The sequence below is a fragment of the Bombus affinis genome, chromosome 3 (assembly GCF_024516045.1).
Source record: "Bombus affinis isolate iyBomAffi1 chromosome 3, iyBomAffi1.2, whole genome shotgun sequence".
Classification (NCBI taxonomy): Eukaryota; Metazoa; Arthropoda; class Insecta; order Hymenoptera; family Apidae; genus Bombus; species Bombus affinis.
In genome coordinates this window covers 12,884,047-12,906,297 of record NC_066346.1, presented here as the reverse complement: position 1 = coordinate 12,906,297, position 22,251 = coordinate 12,884,047, and the positions used below count along the sequence as shown (strand labels likewise).

General features: G+C 33.3%; 1 protein-coding gene across 13 annotated transcripts in view; it reads right to left on the bottom strand.

Annotated features, from left to right (window-relative positions):
• Positions 1 to 22,251, bottom strand: part of LOC126914650 (rap guanine nucleotide exchange factor 2-like) — a 250,210-nt gene that overhangs the window by 33,253 nt on the left and 194,706 nt on the right. The window lies entirely within an intron of this gene.

Below are 22,251 nucleotides of genomic sequence, written 5' to 3'. Positions count from 1 at the left end.
AGATTCTATATTTACGCAGTTCTAAAATTCGCACAAAATTTGAAAAATCTGCGATGATCATGAATGGACGTTCTCAGTAAGCACTGAAAAAAATAGTATCGTAGACATTGTTACGAGATCTTCTTATAAATCGTAAGTAACTTTAAAAAAGTCAGACTCACGCAGAAACTTCTCGAAAACCTGCTATTTATAGAGAAACAAATCTGTATTATTATAGAACGTTACTTTAATAACTGTAAAATTTTATAGGGCAACCTTTTTTGCACCCATTAAATTAGTTTAATTATTACAGAATATTTCACTGATCGAAAAACAGAAAAGTTTTATCATTATATTATTAGAATAAACTTTGAGAAAGCTAATAATCGAAAGAACCTTCCCGCAGACGTAAACCTCATCTCGTTTTATGCTGCTATAACGTCAGAGTACATAATAAAAAGCATTTCAGTTCATCTTCATAAAAAAATGGTATCACATGGTTCATTACAAACACTATCGTAAAAACGTAACAAGAAAGGAGACGCAAAACTCAACTAAAAATGCTCGCTAAAAGCATAGTGTTCTGGAAAAAGAAAGTATGTCGCGTCATTCATCGATCCTGTTCTCATACGAGTTCTTACAAAATTCAGCTTCTGTGTGATTTTTACGAAAGCGGTAGACACATGGTCGAACACGTGTTTCGTAGAAAGCTTGTCTGGGGAAATTTTAGGACAGAAGTCGAATAGGATAGACCCGATCATGTAAGTTTTAGGACACAAGGTTTTCTATAGAAAAGAAAAACAATCTGCCATCTAAAGTGCAAACCACTGTGTGTTGTTCGAAGTGGAAGAGTTTAAGACGAAATCTGAAGCCTGTCATAAAATTGAAAGAACGTAGTAGATATGGGAGAAATTTTAGGAAAAATTTGGAGAATATTATCAGAAGATATGAGCTTACGAGGTGTGTTTTTGTTTCCTAAACATACATTCTTATCTTGGATTGCTAATAATGATTTACGCGTGAATCATATAATAATTTAAGGTACAAAATGACTAAGATAGTTGTGTCTTATAAACCATAACAGTTTTGAAGAAATATTTTACCGATATCTGTAAGAAATTAATTATCTTCTTAATTATTTTACGATTAACGATTCACCGTATAATATTCTTATAAAAGTTTCTGCCGCTTTATATACAATCCCAGCATCTAATCTAATCTAATTATCCATCTTTCAAAGATGAAAAAGTCTACTCCATTTCTTAAACAATCAATCGCAAATAAATTGCCCACCTCCTTAAAATATCTCAAACTTAATTTCATCTATTGCTTCCCAAGCGACTCAGCCAAAAATTCCAACATAGCCATGCAGGCAGAATGAACAACGCTCTTTTTAGCAAGCTCTTTTAAAAATGACAAAGAATATAATAGAAAACATCCTCCCCCTTGAAAACGAGCGGGAGCAATGGCCACTGTGCGACGTAGTCGAGACGGTCTCGTGAAAAATCTCCTTAAAATATTTACACACAGTGGATCTCCACGAAATAGAGCGACACGGACGTAGAATTATTAAGACAAATAACAGGAGCAGAGATGTTCATGACGAATGCAGCAGTCGTGTAAACTGTCTACCGAGGCTGGTGCATCGCAAAAGCTTTTACGTCTATAACACTGCGTCTCATAACTATAAAATATAAAATCATCCAAAAATCATCAATCGAGGTGCTTGTGATGAAAATAACCCTTATCAAATTTAGCGAGTTTTTAGATAATAGTAGAAAATTAATCGTTTTGTACTACAACTAAGGAACAATGTTTTTGGAAATAATAATACATCGAAACGTATAAAATATGTAAAACATTTCACGTAAAGCATTCATTATAACGCCTGGCCAATAGAACGAATTTGTATTTATGTGATTTTTTCGCTGCATTTATTTTTTTTTTTTTTTTTTTTTTTGCAGCATATTCATATCTGTAGGATCAACAAATATCTATAAATAGATGTCTTAGTTGAAGCGTCTTATGATTCGGAGTATGTAGTAGCTTATTATTTGAAAACTGTACTCAATGTACACTAAAATGAGACTCTAACGATAACATAGTAATATCTGGCTTCTTCTCTGTTTTATTCATAAATTTTCTGATACCTCTAATCAGACATTATCGTGTACCGTCCCGTATCTTGTACCTGCGTAAGGATTGAAAATTTCAGGGTGGTTTTACGTTTGTGAGACGCATTGTATACACGGATGTATACCAACGAGCTAAAAATTTCCTCCTTTGGCCGGACCAACACGGCGAGAGGCGGTAGCCCAAGCACAGCAAGAGGGCTGCCAAGCGCACGCATATTCATACGCGTTTCTCGCCGGCTGTCTACTTTATTTTCGGTTCTTCCTGCGGCCCCTCGTCTCGACACCATTGGCGTCACACGCCAGCACCGAAAAACTCGTCGCGAGACGAGAAACGCGGTCGTGAAATTCCGTTCCAACGACGCGACGCTTGTTCCAAGCGTCATGTTAGTGAAACTCTCTTCTCTTTCCTTTTTTTATCTCTCTATTCCTCTCTCTTTCTTTCTTCCAAAAGCTCTGTATTTTATGTTCCAACGTTTTTTCTCTTTCCTCTAGTCTTGTTTTTGGTATTTTGCTCCCGAGTGCCGAGAATCGGCCGACACTGTCGCCTTCTATTTGCTACTAGAAAATTCTAGTACAAAGGACGTGGTCCTCGAAGGCATGCGAAAGGTGCTTCTAAGTCTTTGGGAACCAGCGTATGAACATAGGAATTGTGAGAGATGCGCTTGGAGAAGTTAGGTTTACGGACAAGCTTGCGGCGATGATTGTTTGGATTGGTTCTGCGGGATGGTTCGATGGCTCGCTGGTGTTTATTATTACAGTGGAATAATTGACGGGTTGTTGTACTGTATTTAATTGACGAACATTAAAGGGCGTTCGAGAATGGGGTAACTTTTGTCAGATTAAGATGCATTGGATTTTTAGCAAATTTCGAGGAATTTCGTACAGTACATTTTCAACGTTTATGTTTAAGAAAGATAATGTATTGGTTAATTAAAATTGAAATATTGGTTGACTAAATTTATATGAAAAATTGTTGGACGATTTGTTGGGAAAGTTGAAATTGATTAATGGTTCATTGGACAAATTCTTGAATCTGAACTTGACTTGCTTATTTCGATATTTACTTCAGCTTTCTTTGTCTCATGCAATAATGTTTGCAAAAAGAAGGAGGACAAGTAGAACTCATAGAAACATCAAGTTATAAAATTATTTTGGGGTATGGAAAATTTTGTGGGGCAAGTATTGGCAAAGAAATATTAAAAATACATAACAAGTGAAGCATTGTTAATTAGTTCCGAATAAAATTCGTGAACTGCGAAGTGCAATAAAAATATCCAGGTATCGCGTTTCTTTCATTGCCAACATATACTAAGTTACATAGATCGAATCGATTAATGAAGCGAACAAAAAGTTCCATGAAAAGAGTTTCAGACTTGATCGTTCAATTTTATTTAAGTTAAATCAATTATTGTTCTTAAGTGACAATTTTAATTACAGAAAAATAATTTGCAACAATGTGCATTGGAAAGTATAAATAGTAAATAAGAAATATGAATGAGTGAATCATGTAGCTACATATATGTAACTGATTAAATCGATAACGATTAACAAAGTTGATAACAAAATTAGAGATAACGATTCAATCAATTATAAATACAATGAAATAAACTATTGATAATTTTTTGTAAACGATTAGTAAAATAGTCGTGAAATGTTAAACCTTTCGTGTTACATGTATCTACTGTACGCTACATTGTACATTACAAAATAATTGTTCGTTTTCGGCTAAACTGACTTAATATTTTAATTTATGTCCTTTCTTTTTTTATTAATATAATTATTCTTATGTGTATATAATTATATTTATAAGCATTTACAGAATTCACAATGTAGGTAATAAAATTAGATATTTCATCCAATTTTAAAGGTAAATTTATTTTTTAATATTCGAAAAATTCCACGTTGAAAGGGTTAAACTCACAAGATATTTATAATTATACAAAAATTTATACAACTCAATCCCTGTTTATACAAAATGCTTTTCTATACTTTCCAGTATTCTCAGAAAATACGCGTTTGCACAAAAGACGACCGAGAGATCACGACAAAACAGCGTTCACTCAATAACCCTCCGCATCTCCACGAATTCGCAAAACAGCTATTCGCCACCCACGGATAAACCCTACAATCCGATCCAAAGATATTCCAAGAATCCTGCACAACTCTTTCTACCTTTATTCCAGTAAATCTCAAGGGACGATCGATTATTCCATTTCTCAAGGAAACATTGACTCACAAACGAAAACCACGAACAAACGATTCGCGGACTTTCCTTCGCGATTCAATCGATTCACTTGCGCTTAATAAAACTCCTGATTACGCGAAACCTTTTACAAATTATTCTCGTGTGAGTGCACTGAAATATTTTTGTAGAAATTGAACGATATCCACACGTCATGAATCGAGCGAAAATCGGACGATCGTAATTGAATGTGAACGCGATTTCGCCTAAACCGATCGAGAGACGAAACACGACTGGTGCCGCCTGTCTGGCAAACGGCCGATAAGCTCGCTATCTTCTCCGCGGATATTAATTTTTCTTCGTTTTTTTCTCTCTCTGTCCCCGTCCCTTTTTGCTCGTTCACGTGCACCGACACATCGTAAGCATCTCGTGCAAATGGATCGTCTCCGCATTGTCTGCATTCTACATTCTACATGTACACCCACGTACGTAAGTATTAGGACACCTGCTCGTCTTGTGTAAGAAGTGAGAATTGCGATAGATTAATCAGGAAATGATTAAATGGGCAGTAGTTTGTATAAAATAATGGTCGATCAAAGATTGTAAAGCTGTTTGTAAGAGTTGTAGGAAAATAACTAATCAACAGTTATTTGTTGGATTTTATAGTATGATTTAAATCTGAGTAAAATTTTGATCATCTAATAGATAAATAATTCTTTTAAATTTTTCAATAGAACTATTCATTTATTGGGACAAGAGTGAAACTATAGTCTTTCTCGGATATCTACTTCTAATTAGAAAATCGAAAATCATTACGAAGGAATATAAATCGAATAAGCCAGGTGAGAAATTGAAATAAATAATTCATTTTATTTGTTGCAAGAAACATCTCGCGAAACTATGAGCTTGGAAGTTCCGTGGAATTTTGATATCATTTGCGAAACGAATTGAACCAATTAAATTTACGTACTGTGAAAAGGCACGATAAGATACAGTTTTGTTCTTTTATTGAGATCTGAATTTTGAGATCTAATACATTATTCGTCATTCGAATAGATCTTTATTGCAGTAACTGCTACTTGTTTCTCGATAGATTCGTATCAGTATCTTGTTATAACAACATTCTAGCAACTTTTCAACTGTACTAAATATCCTGTAAATGATACAGGTACCCGAGGTATGCAACCGAGCATTAATTACAAGCAGCCAACTTAAAATACCAATCCTTTCGAGACTCTGGAATCAGATTGTCAGAGAAAAGTTTGAATTCGATTTCGACTGTCCGAAAGTTGGAACACCGACGTTCCATTTGCAGGGAATCGCGTAACGTGGTCGCTTTGTGGTTGAGTTACTCGGTTCGAGTCTCGAGGAAATCCTTAGGGACAGGTAGAAGACGAATCGGAGTTTTAGAATAATCGAACGAAGCTTCGAGATTGGATGTTTGGCAGATATTGATCGTGATTTGTGAGATGTTTTCGTAAGATCGCCGTGAAAAAAATCAAGGGTTGAATAGAATTGTTTAAAATGCTAGAAAAAGATAGATATTTGACATGAGATCAAAGACAAGTAAAATTTTGATTTCTTTGTAAAAAACAGAAAATTTACCTAATTATGTTTTCCCTTTTTTGATTGATTCAATCAACATACTTTTCAAATAACACCAAATCTAAATTTCTCGAAACCATTAATTTTCCAAGATCTTCTTTACAAGGCTCCAACACAAGTTCGTCGTTAAAATTATTATTCAGTATTGACGACACATTCGTCGGGAATGATAGAAAATTTCTCTCTTGTTTTGTTCAACAATTACGATATTGATTTTAGCGCATGAAAATACGAACACCACTATGGAAGGCAAAGAAAAGAGAAATGACAATTTTTGTTGCTTGCAAACTATACAATTTTCTGTCCTCGATTATGGTTAATAGAACGCTAACTATTATCCAGTCTCTTATTCGTGTTACATGTATACTACGTTGATCGTACATGTGGCCGCGAGATATGAAGTATGAATGGAAAGTTGAGAATTTGACTCATACAACTCCATGTATACGTCACTACGTGCCTTTGTAGAATCGATAGAATATGTTAGCAAGCATGTTACATGGTCAGTTCATACGTTCCATAGATTTATGATGATATCTATTTCATTTCCTATACCTTAGGTTCTTTCTGAGAAGATACGATTGAAAGTTGGGAAATAATTGGTTAAACTTTTAAAATTGATTCATTAACCTTCTTATATACTTTCAACCATTTTCAATTTAGTCATATTTCTATGGTTAAACAATTTTGTAAATGTACGAAGAAAATATGAAAAATTCGTAATTATTATTAATATCACCGAATTTTCGGTTTCATTTTATGATACAATTTTTATTGAAATGCTCAAAGGCTTTTTTGTCTTGCTAAAAAAACAAAAAACAGAAAATACAAAATCATAGCAAGATTAATGTTTACAATTATGAGAGATTAATCGTCAATAATCGATGATTTAATTTATCGGTGAAATTAATCGATCGGTAATTATAAGTATTGGTTGTCAATCATCAATCGTTAATTAAATACAGAGTAATATTAATCATCAATCACCAATTGTTAGTTTTCATCGAAATAAATTAAGGTTCTATTCAACCAAGGTTTAATTAAAGTCCTGTTTGTTATATGCGAATGTGTAAGTAAACATCGATAATGACGATAACTGATTGATGCTACTTATGTTACGGGCTAGATTCAAATATTAATTTCACGCAAGGAAGAAAATTTTAATAGTTATTTGTTAACTCAATAGACAATTAAATAATTAATTTAATCATTAATTGTAATTACAGATCGATTGAATAAAATAAAATTCGTTTCTTGGTTTTACCTTTTAATTTTTCAATCCACTTTATCTAGAGTACTTCAAGAGATTTAATTATAGCTGATGATCAAATATTCCAATTGCACTAATTATTTTTTGATAAAATAATCGAGTAGATAAACTTACCATGCATTGTTATTCATTGATTTTGATTTATAGCTAAAGGTAACGTAATCTTACACTTTTGGTAAAATAAAGGGTATATCTGGAAAAATAATCGTATCGAAGTTAGAATTATAGAGAGTACTGTTATGTTCCCACAGAATAGAAATGATTACATGTGTACAGCTTTCTAGACCTAAGGAAGTCCTTCATGGTTGAATAGGCAAGTCTTCGTGAAACAAGGATCCGCGATCTATTCAATTTCATAAGGAAATAGCCGACAGAGAATCTCTCGAGTTATACTAGGTATGTATCTTATAAAACCTTATTGCATTCTAGTACAATTCTTCGAAACCGAAGCGGAGGTGTTTCCTCAACTATAAAACTTACTCTTCTCCAAATACTTGATAAGAATTCCTTGAAAGTTAAAGTTGCCAGCTAAATTTATTTTTATCCGCTTATAAATGCATCAGAAGTACCGAGAATGTGTTCTGTCCTCCTTAGTTTTAAACTGTTCTATCTAACATTTCGAAACTGAAGAAAACAAAAGTTCTCATTTTCTTTGTGTCACTTTACGTTTTTCTTTATTCAATAGGAACATTCAATTATTATCTCGTAACAATTCAAATAATGTATTTCAAATACTTTAATATACTTTGAAAAATTAAAAATTAATAGTTAAATTAATTTTGAATATCATTCACACAGGAAGATTTTCATTTTTGCCTTAATATTATATTTGTACAATATTTTATCCCTTATCAACAAAATTATCCAATTAAAAAAAAATTTTGAATTTGTTGATTACTTAGTATGCCCCTAATATTGGTTATAAATCTTTCTCTGTGCCTTTAATATCGGTTATAAATCTTTCTTGGTTTTATCTTTTAATTTTTCCATCCACTTTATCTAGAGTACTTCAAGAGATTTAATTCTAGACATTCGCAATGGTCCTACTATATTTTTTAATACATTTACCTACTTCTTCTCAAGCATTCTTGCAGAACATCTGCTATAAATTATACCTACTAAGGCTACAACCACCCCCTACAAAACATCAAAGAACACGCGATAAAATGTCTGCAATATAAATTCCAACCATCGTTGATCCAATATTCACTAACTATATTACTGTATTCTTTTACAATTCTACGCGAAGGTAAAAAGACGAAAGATGCTTTCACCTATATTCATATCACTCGTACCGCGTATAAATTTTCGCCTGTTAAAAAGCAAGAGAGCACAGAAATTTTCTTAATCAAAATCACGTATCCATTTCGAAAACTTTTCCTTAAATAAAAAAAAAAAAATCCGAATTACAAAGATCGGAAAAATCCAATTACCCCTACATTACGCTAAATCATAAATTAAAAACATTCGCATAGCATTTCCAAGTAACTCTCATAATTCTATCGAACGTGTTATAAAATTCCTAATAAAATATTGCAAAATATATCTCCCCCCTCCCCCCTGTCAGAAATATTCAAATATTAAAATTTCGCCAAACCGAACAATTTAGATACATAAATCATCATTTTCAAGTAACCTCGATGGTTTCACGGAACGTGGTATGAAATTCGCGATAAAATGGGTCAGTGACCCCAAAGCGATGCGGCGTGGAATGGCGTGCAAACGCCAACGCGACTCGATCGTGTCGTCTAACGCTTGTGCATCGTCCTGTTCCATGGCGACGTTCCTCGGATAGGAGATGCACATGATCTACACGGCCGATCTTTAATGCGCATTGTCCGCCAGCCAAAGCCTAGCCTATAATCAGTGGAGCGTGTTGCGATAATATTGGCTCCGGACTCATCGAACACAGGATACACGCGAGGAGTATGGGCAGGTTCTGTGCGACTGCAAAGCTGCAGGTGTATCGAGAGAATCGCGCAACCGAGAAAAAAGATCTGGGTCGGCCGTATGCGTTTCAACGATGTTTTCGTTGTCACCGTCGAATATTTTAAGTCGCCTGCTTTTTATTGTTAACATCGTCTACGAAATATTTTGTTAAACAGCTTCTCCATTTCTTCTTCGACGCTCATATTCCATCACTCGTCGTCCGATTCATCGAGTACTCTATCGAAGATGTACCAATTAAGCTAAAGTATATAGCGATCTTATAAAAATGTCGCCATGGTCTGTTAAATTCTCATCGCTTTTTATTGCTAACATCGTTTACGAAATGTTTGTTAATCCCCTTTTGCGTTTCTTCTTCATCGTGCATCGTTTTGTAGATTTTGTAGGATTTGTACATTCGGAGGATTAAGAGATGCAGAGAATTGTAGAATTTGGAGAACTTGCTGGATGAAGGTTTTTATTTGGATGAAATTGTCTTGGTTTCCAGTTGTCTTGGTTTTATTTGCCACTCTCTTCCCCGTTTCTTTCTCATCGTTTCATTATCTCGTAGATCTTGTAGATTTTGTAGGATTTGTAGATTTTGGACGATTAAGGAAATTGTAAAATTCGTGGGATTTGCTGGATGAAGGTTTTGATTTGAATGAAACTGTCTTGTTGATGTCTCAAGAAAGAATATTTTATTCAATGTAAATTCTCTTTCTACTAATAATTATAGGGTTTAATATGTCGGATCTCCTTGGCAGCAGAAGATATATTTGTAATACGATTGCATTGATTGCTTCGCTTTTTTTTTTAATGAAACCTTCTGATATTCATGAAACTTAAAACCTTCGATTCTCCGAAAATATATCGAGAAGAAATGCGAGTACGGTATTCTTGATAGATTTCGTAGAATACAGTTTTGATATCGTAACTTCCATCGTATGTTCGGTTAATATTTTTGCGAAATATTGCTCTCGCTGATTATTTTTCGATGAACCGGTTATTTTCTAGAATTCCCAGAATTTGCACATGTACCATAAAAATATATGAAATTGTTGTTTTAAATGAAATGTTTCAGGGACAAAGATTTTATTATACCTTAATTTTTATAGTTTTGATTCAGACTAATTTTACTGTTGTATTTCAAGCATTCGTATGAAAAGCGTCGAAAGCGAATATTCAAAGTTCAGATGATGCTTATAAAGCCTAATATGCCTCAGAATTATTTTCTGAACGTGGAAATAATTTTGTAAAACGAGTGCACTGACTATTATGATATTCGTGAAATTTAAAACTTCCAGTTCCTTGAAAATACATACAAGAGAAATTTGAGTATTTATATTCTGGACATCCTGCCTAGAATCAGGTTCCAATGTTATAACTTCTATTGGATGAAAGACAAAGAGTTATCTATATATTCGTATAATTATGTATATATTTACATTGCTCGGTTACATTAATATTTTATCACGACACATGAATCCATAAAATGGTTATGAAATCTAATAGAAGTATCGAACAATATATCAGAAGAAACACGATATGTTAATTCTGCGTGGTCGTTTAGTATGAAGAACATAAAGCATTCATTTCGTTGACAAATATAACGGCTTAATATCATGTAATATAAATTGTACCGTAAGTTATATATATATGATTGTATGAGATACACAATGTAAATTATGTCACGTTAATTATACGAGCCATCAATTAGAAGGAACGTTAAACATTTGTCGGAATGTGTCTACACGATAGCACGTGCTTCCTTGCACGGCCTGTACAGTTCCGGCGTTTCCGGCGAATAACGAGAAATATCCGGAAATCTTGCGGCACATGTTCCGGATTAAACACGCTAGCAACTCCAGTAATTTGGTAATTAATTCTACCATTACTGACACAAGTATTCGTCTGAGGATTTCAAGTATTCAGGTATCGTTAATAAAGAGGCCGTGCACCGTTGCGTTGTGCCGCTTTAAAAAAATCATTATTCCTCTAGAAAAAGGACACACGAATGTTCTTCTTTTGGATAATAAATATCAAACTTTAATTCATAACTTATCATGTTTTAAATAATCTAATTTGTCGATTAAGCAATAATTTCTCTTTGTTCACGGTAGTAGAAGCGAGTTTTTTAAATTTCAAACATGACACAAACGCATTTTTCATATTTCTCATGGGAAATTTTCCAGACAAAAATTCTAAAAATTATTAAACTAATTTTGCTTCCTATGAAACTACATTGAGTTTCATCATGAATGTGAATTAAACAAATTTTCATTATGTATGTTATGATTTTCGTATATTATATAATTCTTAATATTTATTAACAGTCTATGTATACTATATAGATATCTATTTTGCTTATTTATATAAATCAAACTAAATATTAAAATAAATAATCAAATAAATCAAATCGAAATGATTAATTTCGAATGTTTATACGAAATATCTTTCTACCAAAATAAAGATTCAATTTTATTTTCTAAGCATTGTAAAAACGAGTATATTATTTGGATATTTTGCATGTTTTTGCATGTTACATATTCATATGTATTTCTACATATTTCTACATATTTTTCAATTTCCCACAAATACTTGAACCTCCACGATCTACAAATTATATTTTTGTGACTCATCATTCTATTTATGGAATATTTTCACATTTCTAAAACAGTACAAATTCATCAAACATCACTCATCGTCCAATTTATCGAACATTCTATTGAAAATATACCAATAAAACTAAAATATTATTTATTATTAAAAGCGTCACGATAAAAATAATACGAACGTTTGCGTTACATTGTCGCTAATAAAGTATACCACGATATTGTAAAAGTGTCTCAATAAATAGTATGGCATTACTCAGCAGCTTATAAAGACTGCACGTGTCATTTTAATTGGATTCCAATGAGTAAAGACTTTCCGCGAACGCGAGCGGGTTCAAAGAGTGAAACAAGAACAAATAACGCGAGACTGGCGGCGGTTCGAGTTGGAAAGAAATTCTGTTTTTCGCGCGGCCAGACGTTAGAGGGAAGTGGCAGGAAGTGGAGGATGCGTTTGAGCCTTGAATTCAAATGGTACCGAGGCGGTTGGCCGGAAGTGAATCGTCTTGGAACGTGGATTTAAAAAGAAAGGGAAATGGGACACCGGCCGCTCCGATTTAACTGTACAAGTAAACCGGGTCGCAAATGAATTTGATACTGTCTCTTCGACGATGCAAATTAACTACAAGTTAACTGTGTTTTTTTAATAGCAACAGTTTCCAGCGTCGCAAACATAATTCGACTTTTATTTTCTGTTACTGATAACAGATAAGGTTTATGCAAAATCATTTTCAGAACTATAGTTGAATAACCATTATTTGATTTTTTTTTGCTTATTTACGAATTTTATTTCTTGCTACAGTCGTCTATGCAGAATAATTTTCAGAATTTACATTGAATCGCTACTGTTTGATTTGTTCCTTGTTGCTCTCGTTTATACTGAATTGTCTGTAGAATTTAGTTAAGTCGTTATTATTCGGTTTATTTCTTTGATATAATTTCACAATTTTATCTTGATAGAGAAATAGGTTTTAAAAAATAAAACGAACCATAAAATCAATTTAAGTTTCTTCTTCATTTAATTATACACATAACATTTATGAAAAATACAGATACTTTGTTCAGTAGGGAAGTTGTACATTAGAAAAACTGATCAATAACCAAAACACGAATGATTCTTTTTCTCTTTCCTGTTCTTTTAGACATAGTATTAAAACGTGCATACATAGTTAGTTTTTACTCTTCTCTTTTTCCGCTAGTAATTTACTTCCAAGGAATGAGAGCAAAGGTGAACGTCTGTGACGTCAATCTTTTGCTTCGTGTTGTAGAAAGCGAGCACGAAAATCAAACTATCTGTATTTGCGTCGCACGAAATATTGGATGTATATTACGTTTTTATGCTATACCATACGTATAAAACAGTGTATCGCATCTTGTTGGATATTTAATTAAATCAGAGACAAGGATTCCACGGAAGCGTAATCACATCATATGTTGTACACTTTCAGTTCTGTTCAGAAACATGCATTTTTTACAACTCGATACTCTTTTCATTCATTATACGTAATCTTATCAACATTTTTCCTAGAAAATGCTTATTAATAAATAAGATGGTAAAAAATTTTATCGAGAAACTTTCAATGATACATTTCGAGTGAAACGTTCAAAGAGAACAAAATTTTCGTATTTGCAGCTTGAAAAATACAGAATTACGAATTAAACGAAAGATTGGGCGTTTTTCACAACTATACGCTTTCTTCGTTCAATAATGATAAATTTTGAATACAACATTTGATAAAAGAAATATTGTCACATTCATAACACAAATTAAACGAATAATAATGACAATACGAAGAAAAACTTTCTCATGCGAGAGAAAGCAGTTTGTTTTGCGTAATGAATTATAACGAAGTAACGAAATTGAAAAATTGACAAAAGGAGAAGTTGATTACTACATTTGATTACTACGAAGCTCGCATATATCCTTTCTTTTTCGCTATAAATTTTATATTTTAATCGTTCACAGTTCTAATATTAATAAAACGTATATGCGACGAAATATTAAAGAACAAGAAAAAGAAAAGAATACACGAAGCTGAATGACGGCGCTCCTATAGACCAGCGACATTTTTGTCTGGCCGACGATTTATTTTAAGAGCGAACCTCCGACTCTTTAACTTTCTTTTCCCACTGCTTGAGAGATCGTGTGCACGCACGTGTTTTCGCGTGCAAATTTTTAAACGGAGCCTTGTCACACTCTCAGGGCCCATTAACCGCAAGGAACTGTAAACCGTAGTCGCATTTTCATGTAATAAGTTTCTCTGTGAAACGGAGCCGAGTTAAATCAACCGAGCATGCATGCTTCTCGCATAATCGACGCGCGACAACGCACAGAGATCCGGTGTACTCCGACTTTCCTTTTACTTTCGACGATTTGCTCGGCTCTGACTCGCCAAGAATGCTATTCGTCACTTTTTAAATGGCGTGTACCGAAACAGTTGCGAGCATTTCGTTTCTTCGCTAAACTCGATGAATGGTTTTATACACGATATCTTTTATTTCGCTCGACTTATCGAAGTTATAATTGCTTTTGACTTTTGATGTATCTGTCTCGTTTTATTTATGAAGATTCTTCTGAATTTGAAAGTTAGTTTGAGATAGATGAAGAGATGCAAGGTTGTTTTGTAAATTATACGCGAATGGAATTAGTTTGAAGAGAAGCTGTCTTGTCCTATGATTGATCGAGTAGGGTAATGATTTCGTATAGATATGTGTTTATCTGATCGTTGTATAGAAAGTATTTGATGGTATGGTAACGAACGTAATTATTAAAATAGTTAGTCGTTATGAAAATTTGGTCATCAAGTAACAGAATTGCGATAAGAAAATAATTAACAGAATGAAACTATAGTTTATGAAAATTGAATATTTTTGGAAGACAACAGTTTTTAGAGGGATTGATAGAAATATTTAAAAAGAACACGTAAATGGAAATATTTAACAAATTAATGAAAATGTTAAAAACGTATGGAAATATTTGAAACAATAATTAAGACAAATTCGTTCTGTTTAGTTGGTTGTTGAATTTATGTTTCATGAAATCGAACAATTTCTAATTGAGAAGCAATTAAATTGAGAATGGTGTTTCGCTAATTTTGTTGCCAAATTAATGAAATTTGTTTCTGTATGCCGATTTTATAATATCCTTTACTTGATGAAATTCGATGATTATATAATAATATTGGTACCTCTGATGAGAACTTGATAATTTTTCATAGTGTAGCAATAAACGAAATGTCTTTGGAAATTAGCGAAATTTGATAATTTTATAATTATTTTATAATTTAAAGACCGATTTTTTTAAATCAATAAGTCAAACAATTTTTAGCGAAATTGTTTAAAAAACACCTTCCGACACTTTATCAAAATTAACAGTTTCAACTAATTCATTCGAGTCGTGAAATTTAAAATGAAAATAATTAATAAAAATAGTGTTCTGAATTCTACGTTTTATCGCAAACTAAAAATTTCAATCCCTAATCAAATCACAATATTTCTAAAATTCAATTAAAATCCTATCTACCGTTATTCTTCCCTTACAACAAACTTCAACGCCGCTTTCAATCAAATTTCGTTGAAAATGCGAAACTTCCACTTAAAATATACGAAAAAATCTCTGTTAAAATTTGATCACATCAAACTGATCAAACACTTCCTCTGTCGCAGACTATCATCACTTTCAAATTCAATCAATTCCTAGTCGAATCGATTTCGGCTAATACATTTCTTTCATTTTTCGCAGCAAATTTTCGATGGTAGGTACTCTTGTTACCTGACAATCAAACTACGGAAAATTGGAAGTATGTGCCACGAAGCTCTCGATGAATGGAATTGTATGCCGGAATTCTCAACGTGTCAAAGGATAAAAATCGAATCCCAGGGAAATAGCGAGCCCGTTGCAAGAGAATTGGCCTCATCGCTCAATTAAAAGCTCGTATAGACACGTTCACTAATTTAGTCGAGTAGCTGGTAGCCTAAATAACTTAAATATAACATAAATAATAGCATCATTATCATCATCATGTTTATTATTATTATTTGTTATTATCGAGTACAACCCTGCTCGACCAAAAAATTTAATAATTTGGATTCCACCGATCAAACACTTTTATTAAGCTACTCTACCAAACTTTGATGTTCACACGCGGCAAACTACTAAATCACTCGCCATTCGATCAAAATACTCTGCCTGTCCTTTACTCGAACGACGACGTGAATTTTATGCGACCTCCCACATGCAGCGATCCTCCTAGTGAATTTTTATCCGTAATCGTTCACGCAGTACGGATGTGGCGGTGTGCATTTAATTCGTCCCTTCCGTAAATTTACGTCAACATCCTCCAGACCATGCGAAATCTCTCCATTGACGTCTCCAGAATGAACGAGCTCGCCTTTCGTCAACGTGAATACCCTCCATGCGCTATTAATTAAGGCCAACCCTCCTTCAACGATTTTTATTCATGTTTCTGAAACTCTCCTTTGGAACGTCGATCCCTCGTGACGAACTTTTTAATGGTGATGAATTTCCAGATTCTTCCTTGAGCTGTTTGATGAATTATTTGATAGATGTGATTATTTGATGAAATATTGGCTAAATGACAAAATGAAGTTGGATGGACTCTTTAGTACCGTGTAAAATTAAATTCTATTAATTGATTTATATAACCGCAAATAGGCAAGAAATGAAATATTACGGCGAGTAGTAAAATCGTTAAAAATTCTTGTGATTAATCTAATTTATAAAATGAGAAATTAATACTAGTCTTCTACGAACGATTTTTACTTTTTATGTTGAGGTTATTAGATGTATAGACAAAGAAACGCGTGGATAAATTGTAAGGTAGAAAATATATTTTAATACAGAAGTATAATTACAAGCAGGAATATAATTTGAGCTGCTCCAGAACCGCACGCTAGCAGTGTTACCCTATAACTGAAAACCCCGAAGCCAACGTCGCCTGTCTACTGTTTATGATCTGCCTTCGTCCCAGTCTTTTGTCTATACGCTGTCGATGGCTTCAGTGCTTGAGAAAACTAAAAATACCAGATGTAGAGTTTTCTTAGAAGTGGTGACCACTTTAACATTTTGTCGGAAAACTTTTTTTCGCAATTCCTTGTATTTATATCTTGATCAATTTTTATGACCAATATTTTTCATGATGAATTTTTAGGAATTTTTCTGGTAGTTTGATCGATTAGTTGATTAGATCTTGCCGATTGGCGAATTAGAGTCATGTGGTTACTGTTATAATATATAAAATGTATTTACATTAATTAATGCGAAAAAGTATAATCAGATAGGAAATTGTAGGAATTTACAATGACGAAGCGACGAAATTTGCAAAATATGAAATTGAATTGGATTAAATTCGAATATTAATAATCGTATTATAAAGTGATGTAGGAGCTGTTTTGAATGCACTTAATTTGCAAAGTGAAATTCGATATAATGTGCTATTAGGATACATAATATTATTTCATCTACTAATACATGCATACATAACTATGTGACCTAGATATGAAAATTGCGTGCCGCAGAAGCTGTTTCGTACAATCTTTATGATACATGATCAACGTAATTTGCAAAGGACGATAATCAGTAAATACCCGATGAGTCAAGTAATTAAACAAACTGATCAAGAATTTATTTAATACATCTCCAATGTCCTCGAGATAACAAGAATCGCTCGAAGCTTTACTTAAGCGACTAATTACACTTCGATAACAACCAAGAAAGAAAAATAATCTGCCAAATTATCAGCAAAAAAAAAAAAGATAATCGTCACTATGTATTTCAAAAATATCGTTATATAAAAAAAACGATAAAATTAAATAATAAAAACGACAAATAAAAAGGAATATACCGAGAAGTATTTAATAAAAAGAAAACTGGTAAAATTCATTAAATCTGTTCTGTTAGTTCCATCAATCTCGCAGCGTTTTCCGTTTCATCGAGGCGATATTTACGAGCTGAACAATTCCGAGGGATTCAACCCAGACGGTGACGTTATGACTCGGCGCCCGACGTCGCGTCGATTCATCAGTGTCGATAAGCTTCTTGAAAAATGCGTCTATCGTTGCTGACGCCTGGTATCGAAGGATGAACCGAACACGCCTGTTACGCAATTAACGCCCGCATCCTGTACAACGAGATCTAGTTACTTGAAATCGTTTCCAGTTTTCTCCATCTATTAACCGGAATGTCGATTTTACCACACTTTAATGTTATGGAAAATATACAATTTTCTCGCTTCGTAAAAGTAGAACTTTGAACGAGGAGGAAATATGTACGTGGAAATTTCGTATGTGGGTAATATTTATTTTTTCTTAATGCAATATTTAACCGCGCGTTTTTTATAATTTCGATTGAAAGTTTGAAATTGTGGAAAATGTAGCTTGCAAGATTCTAAAGATGACAATCCAACAAGTGAAAATTTGGATCGCGCCTGGGTTAACAAATATAAAATTATGAAAAATAAAAGGTAAATGATTAGAACCGTAGAAAATATAAAATTGCGGGATTTATGGAGAATATAGGATTTTGGAACTTTTAAAAGGTAGGGTTGTCTGCAACTGAAAATTTTGATTGTGTAGAAATTTCGACGAATAAAACTTTTAATTGGCAATAATTGTACTTGTTCATTCATACGATATTCCTTGAGTGTTCTAAATGATCTGAATTGAATATGTTAAGTTATAGAAAAAGTATGAAATTTGGAACTCTCCGACAATAAAACTTTCTACACGTAGAAATTTTGTTTGTGTGTGTTAAAAATTTACACAATTGGAAGTTTCAATCGTGAGTGATTTTATTTGTTCCTGAATGTGGTATTGTTCGAGTGCCTTGGATAGATCGAAAGAAAAGTTGCAGAGAAAGTGGAAAGAGAACACGATGAGGTTTTTTGTATTTTTCTAAAGCGTTTTTGTACTTCTCTATTAGCATTGCTTTCTTGCAACACGAGTTTCTCTTGATTATTGAAACATAAAAGAGAACTGAAACATAGAGAGATTCTTTCTAAATCTTAAAAGAGTTAGCTCAATAGGAATAGTAAAGGCGTATATTGAAAAGACTTTGTCCAAAATTTAATCTTTTAACGAATTTTTTGTCACGATACATTAAAATTAAAAAAAAAAGAAAAAGATTTGACGATACTATGTCTACTTACAGCAAAAACGCAGAGAACGAAATTTATGTTCAGATTAGAACCTGTTAGTGTACACTAGACTTAGAAATGCCCTTTTTAAGAAAATTCGATCATATTTTATCGATATTCTATTCTTTTAATAATAGCAAATTTACTTACATCAATTATCATTTCCTTCCAAATCAATATAATAAGATAAATAATAAGCAATTATCATTCTTCTTTTCTCATAAACAATATTCTAATAACAGAAAATTAACTTCATTCTCATTAAACCTACGATCTTTCACGATTCTTCTTTCTCCCACAAACATCCTAAATAAAGTACCATCGTAAAATAACTATTATTCAGGTAATATCGATTACCCAACTACTTTACCCGGTCAATATTGATTTCTTTAATTAAAATGAACACGAGTCTAACACTGTGCCGTTAACCGGCCACACGTTCTACATTTTTTCAACGCGAAAAGCTTCAACAGAAAAATTTCATTTCACCGTTTTCCCACTGTGAGAGAATTAAAAAAAAAAAAAAAAAAAAAAAATAAATAAAGAAGAGAAGAGAAGGCCAACCACTAGATTAACCATCGTTGGACCGAAAACCAATTACTACGCCGCGAACGAGAGGATCGAACGGGAAAAACTGGAGTAACGGACAGTCATCGACCACGCGAAGTCATTTATTAATTGACGTCCACTTATCAACCCTTCGAGATATCGTGCTCAAGACCGACAAACACGTCTTCAGTTCCTGCTTTCTTTCCAATATGCATGGATAAATAGCACGGTATAAATAGTTCATTGTAAGTGGCAATCGCGGTGTGTTATATCGGTATGCTAATTCCATAGCTCGTCAGACTGTTGTACATATTAAATTCTTCAGTTGCCATATAAAATTATAGTTTTTGTAGGTTGCAATGGGAATGCTGTGTATCTTTGAAATAATTGTTTTTATTCCAGTCTTCGTGCGATGAATTTTGGTAAATATAATCTTTGCCTTTCACGGCAACGATCGTGATCGGAATCGTCGTTTAAATACACGATAGGGCTTATTATTATTCCGTCTCTCAAGTCGAACAACAGTCGTTCTCTGGTTCGATTCGCATTCGCTTCGATCGAAAAAACTGCCGTGTTATTCGTGTGGCAGACGGTAGAAAACGACCTCCCCTTTAAATATGCATGTTCGAGCGAGTTTAACTCGCTCACGGTGAAAGCTTTGATATTTCCGCTTTGAAATTTTCATTAACCCCCGCAGTTCACTGATCAACAAGTCCAATTAAACGCGGTGTTTGCCGTTTACTTTCGCGTAATCGGTAACCTCGTTCGATTTTATCCTATAGCATCTTCTCCGCAGCTTCTTCACGCTTTCAATCTTACCGCAGTCCTTGAAATTTTCCGCCTCACTCTCATTCTTGTTTTAAGAAGCATCTCTACGGGATCTTTAGTGTTTAATTTGGTATTTTTAACTTTTTCGATAATAGACACTTGGAATGTCGGAAGATCGGAACTTGCCGAGAAATTTTGTGTCATTTCTGTGATTCCGAACTCTCGAAACCTTGATAAATAAGTTATGAGAATATCGCAACGTGAATTTATCTATCTAATATTTAATTTAATGAAAATTTTATATAATAAATTTTATATGACTTGGAGTTTATCCAATGGAGTTTGCATTTAGATTCATTTTAATCGGTACGATCTCACCAATATGTTAGAACCGATTGTATTAAGGAAAGATAAAACATACAAATCTAATTTTTTAATTTCTGACGAAATAAATACTATTTAAAAAAAAAAAAGAAGGAGGAAACGAACATTCTGAGTTTCAAGACCATTGAAAGTTTTGGGCTCGAGTTCTGTATATATAAAAATCAGAAGTTAATCTACCTCGAAAGAAAAAACCAATTGGATTGGAAACGACCGGAAGAACGTAGCTGGGTTAAAAAAATATAGTGGAATCGAGAGAGAATTTCGAACAGGTTTCCGTTTCTTTTAGAGCGGAACGAAATACGGTTCTTCCTCGGTCGTTCGAGATGAGTCAGTGGTCGACAAAGAACGCAAGACGTGAGAGTTTCAGCAGTTTTGTTATGAATCAACGATGCTGATGCGGTGAGAAGCATTCAGTATCCGGTAGATATGAAACTGGTGAAATATAAATCATATTATTGCTTACGTAAGAGCGAAATGTGTCACCAACATCATTTTATATCGAGAAAAAAAAAAGAGGAAACAATTTATGACTAATCTCGCTTATTACTAATTTAATTATTATTACTAATGTAATTTGAATATGTTATCGTCTGTCGACGCGTTTAGTTAAAGGACAGAGTTTGGTTTTCATTTGGTTTTCATTCATTTAAACGAAGAAAAGAACATTTTTTAGTTAGATATATATATAATTTTTCTGCGATATTACAGGCACGCACATAAAAGTTATGCAACATTACGAACACTTTGTTTGGAAAGTTCAAGTGTTGCGAACAGAAACGAAAGATGGACGTCCGTGGTTGAGGACTGAATGTACTAAAATTATTACGCGTCTTAACTGAGACGCAAGTCAATGACATAAATTTAATTAAAAATCTATTCTCATTATACTCCATCGCCTGTGCACGATCGCGATCGATAAAGTAAAAAGGGTGGAAAAAAAAAGTGGCTACTTTCATTTGCATTGGACGCACTTCTTCAGAGCGGGACGTTCAAATTAAATCAACAGCCTGTTATAAACACTTTTAGTAGCGAAGTGCTTTTGACGTCACGATATTAATGAGGAATAATTATAAGCGGATCTTCGTTATGCCAAGCAATTTACATGGATTTATTCATGCACGAATTTTCCACGTTACAGACCAGCAGTTACCGAACTGTAATCGAATTCCGACCAAAGGGTAATTTACAATGGACAATTTGGAAAACATGAAGTTTCCACGTGTGATCAATGGCACATGGACAAAACTGACAGTAAAAAGAACAAGAAAAAGGAAGAATACAGAATAAATGAGAAAAAATACCGAGAAATTGGAGCAACGTAATATACATACTGAAGTTTCTGACTTGGTTTAACGTATGCACAATGAGCGTAGAATTTCAAACAACGCTATGTAAATGTTGTTTATTAACCAATTTTTGCTAAACCGTGAGACTGGGTGTATTTTCAAAGACACGTCAGAATACACATCGTCTAAAATCAAGTACAGTAATTCACGAAAGTATGCAAAGAGCACTTGTAGAAATCTTTTACGAATATATTTAAAATATACTTTACAGCAAATAATTAATATTTAATAAAAATATTTTGAAATTTCCTTAACATTGCAGTAAGATACGATCATCATGATTATATTGGTAAAGTTTGAAGCGAGTCTGAAAATGTATATAGAAACTACGTATAAATACTTAT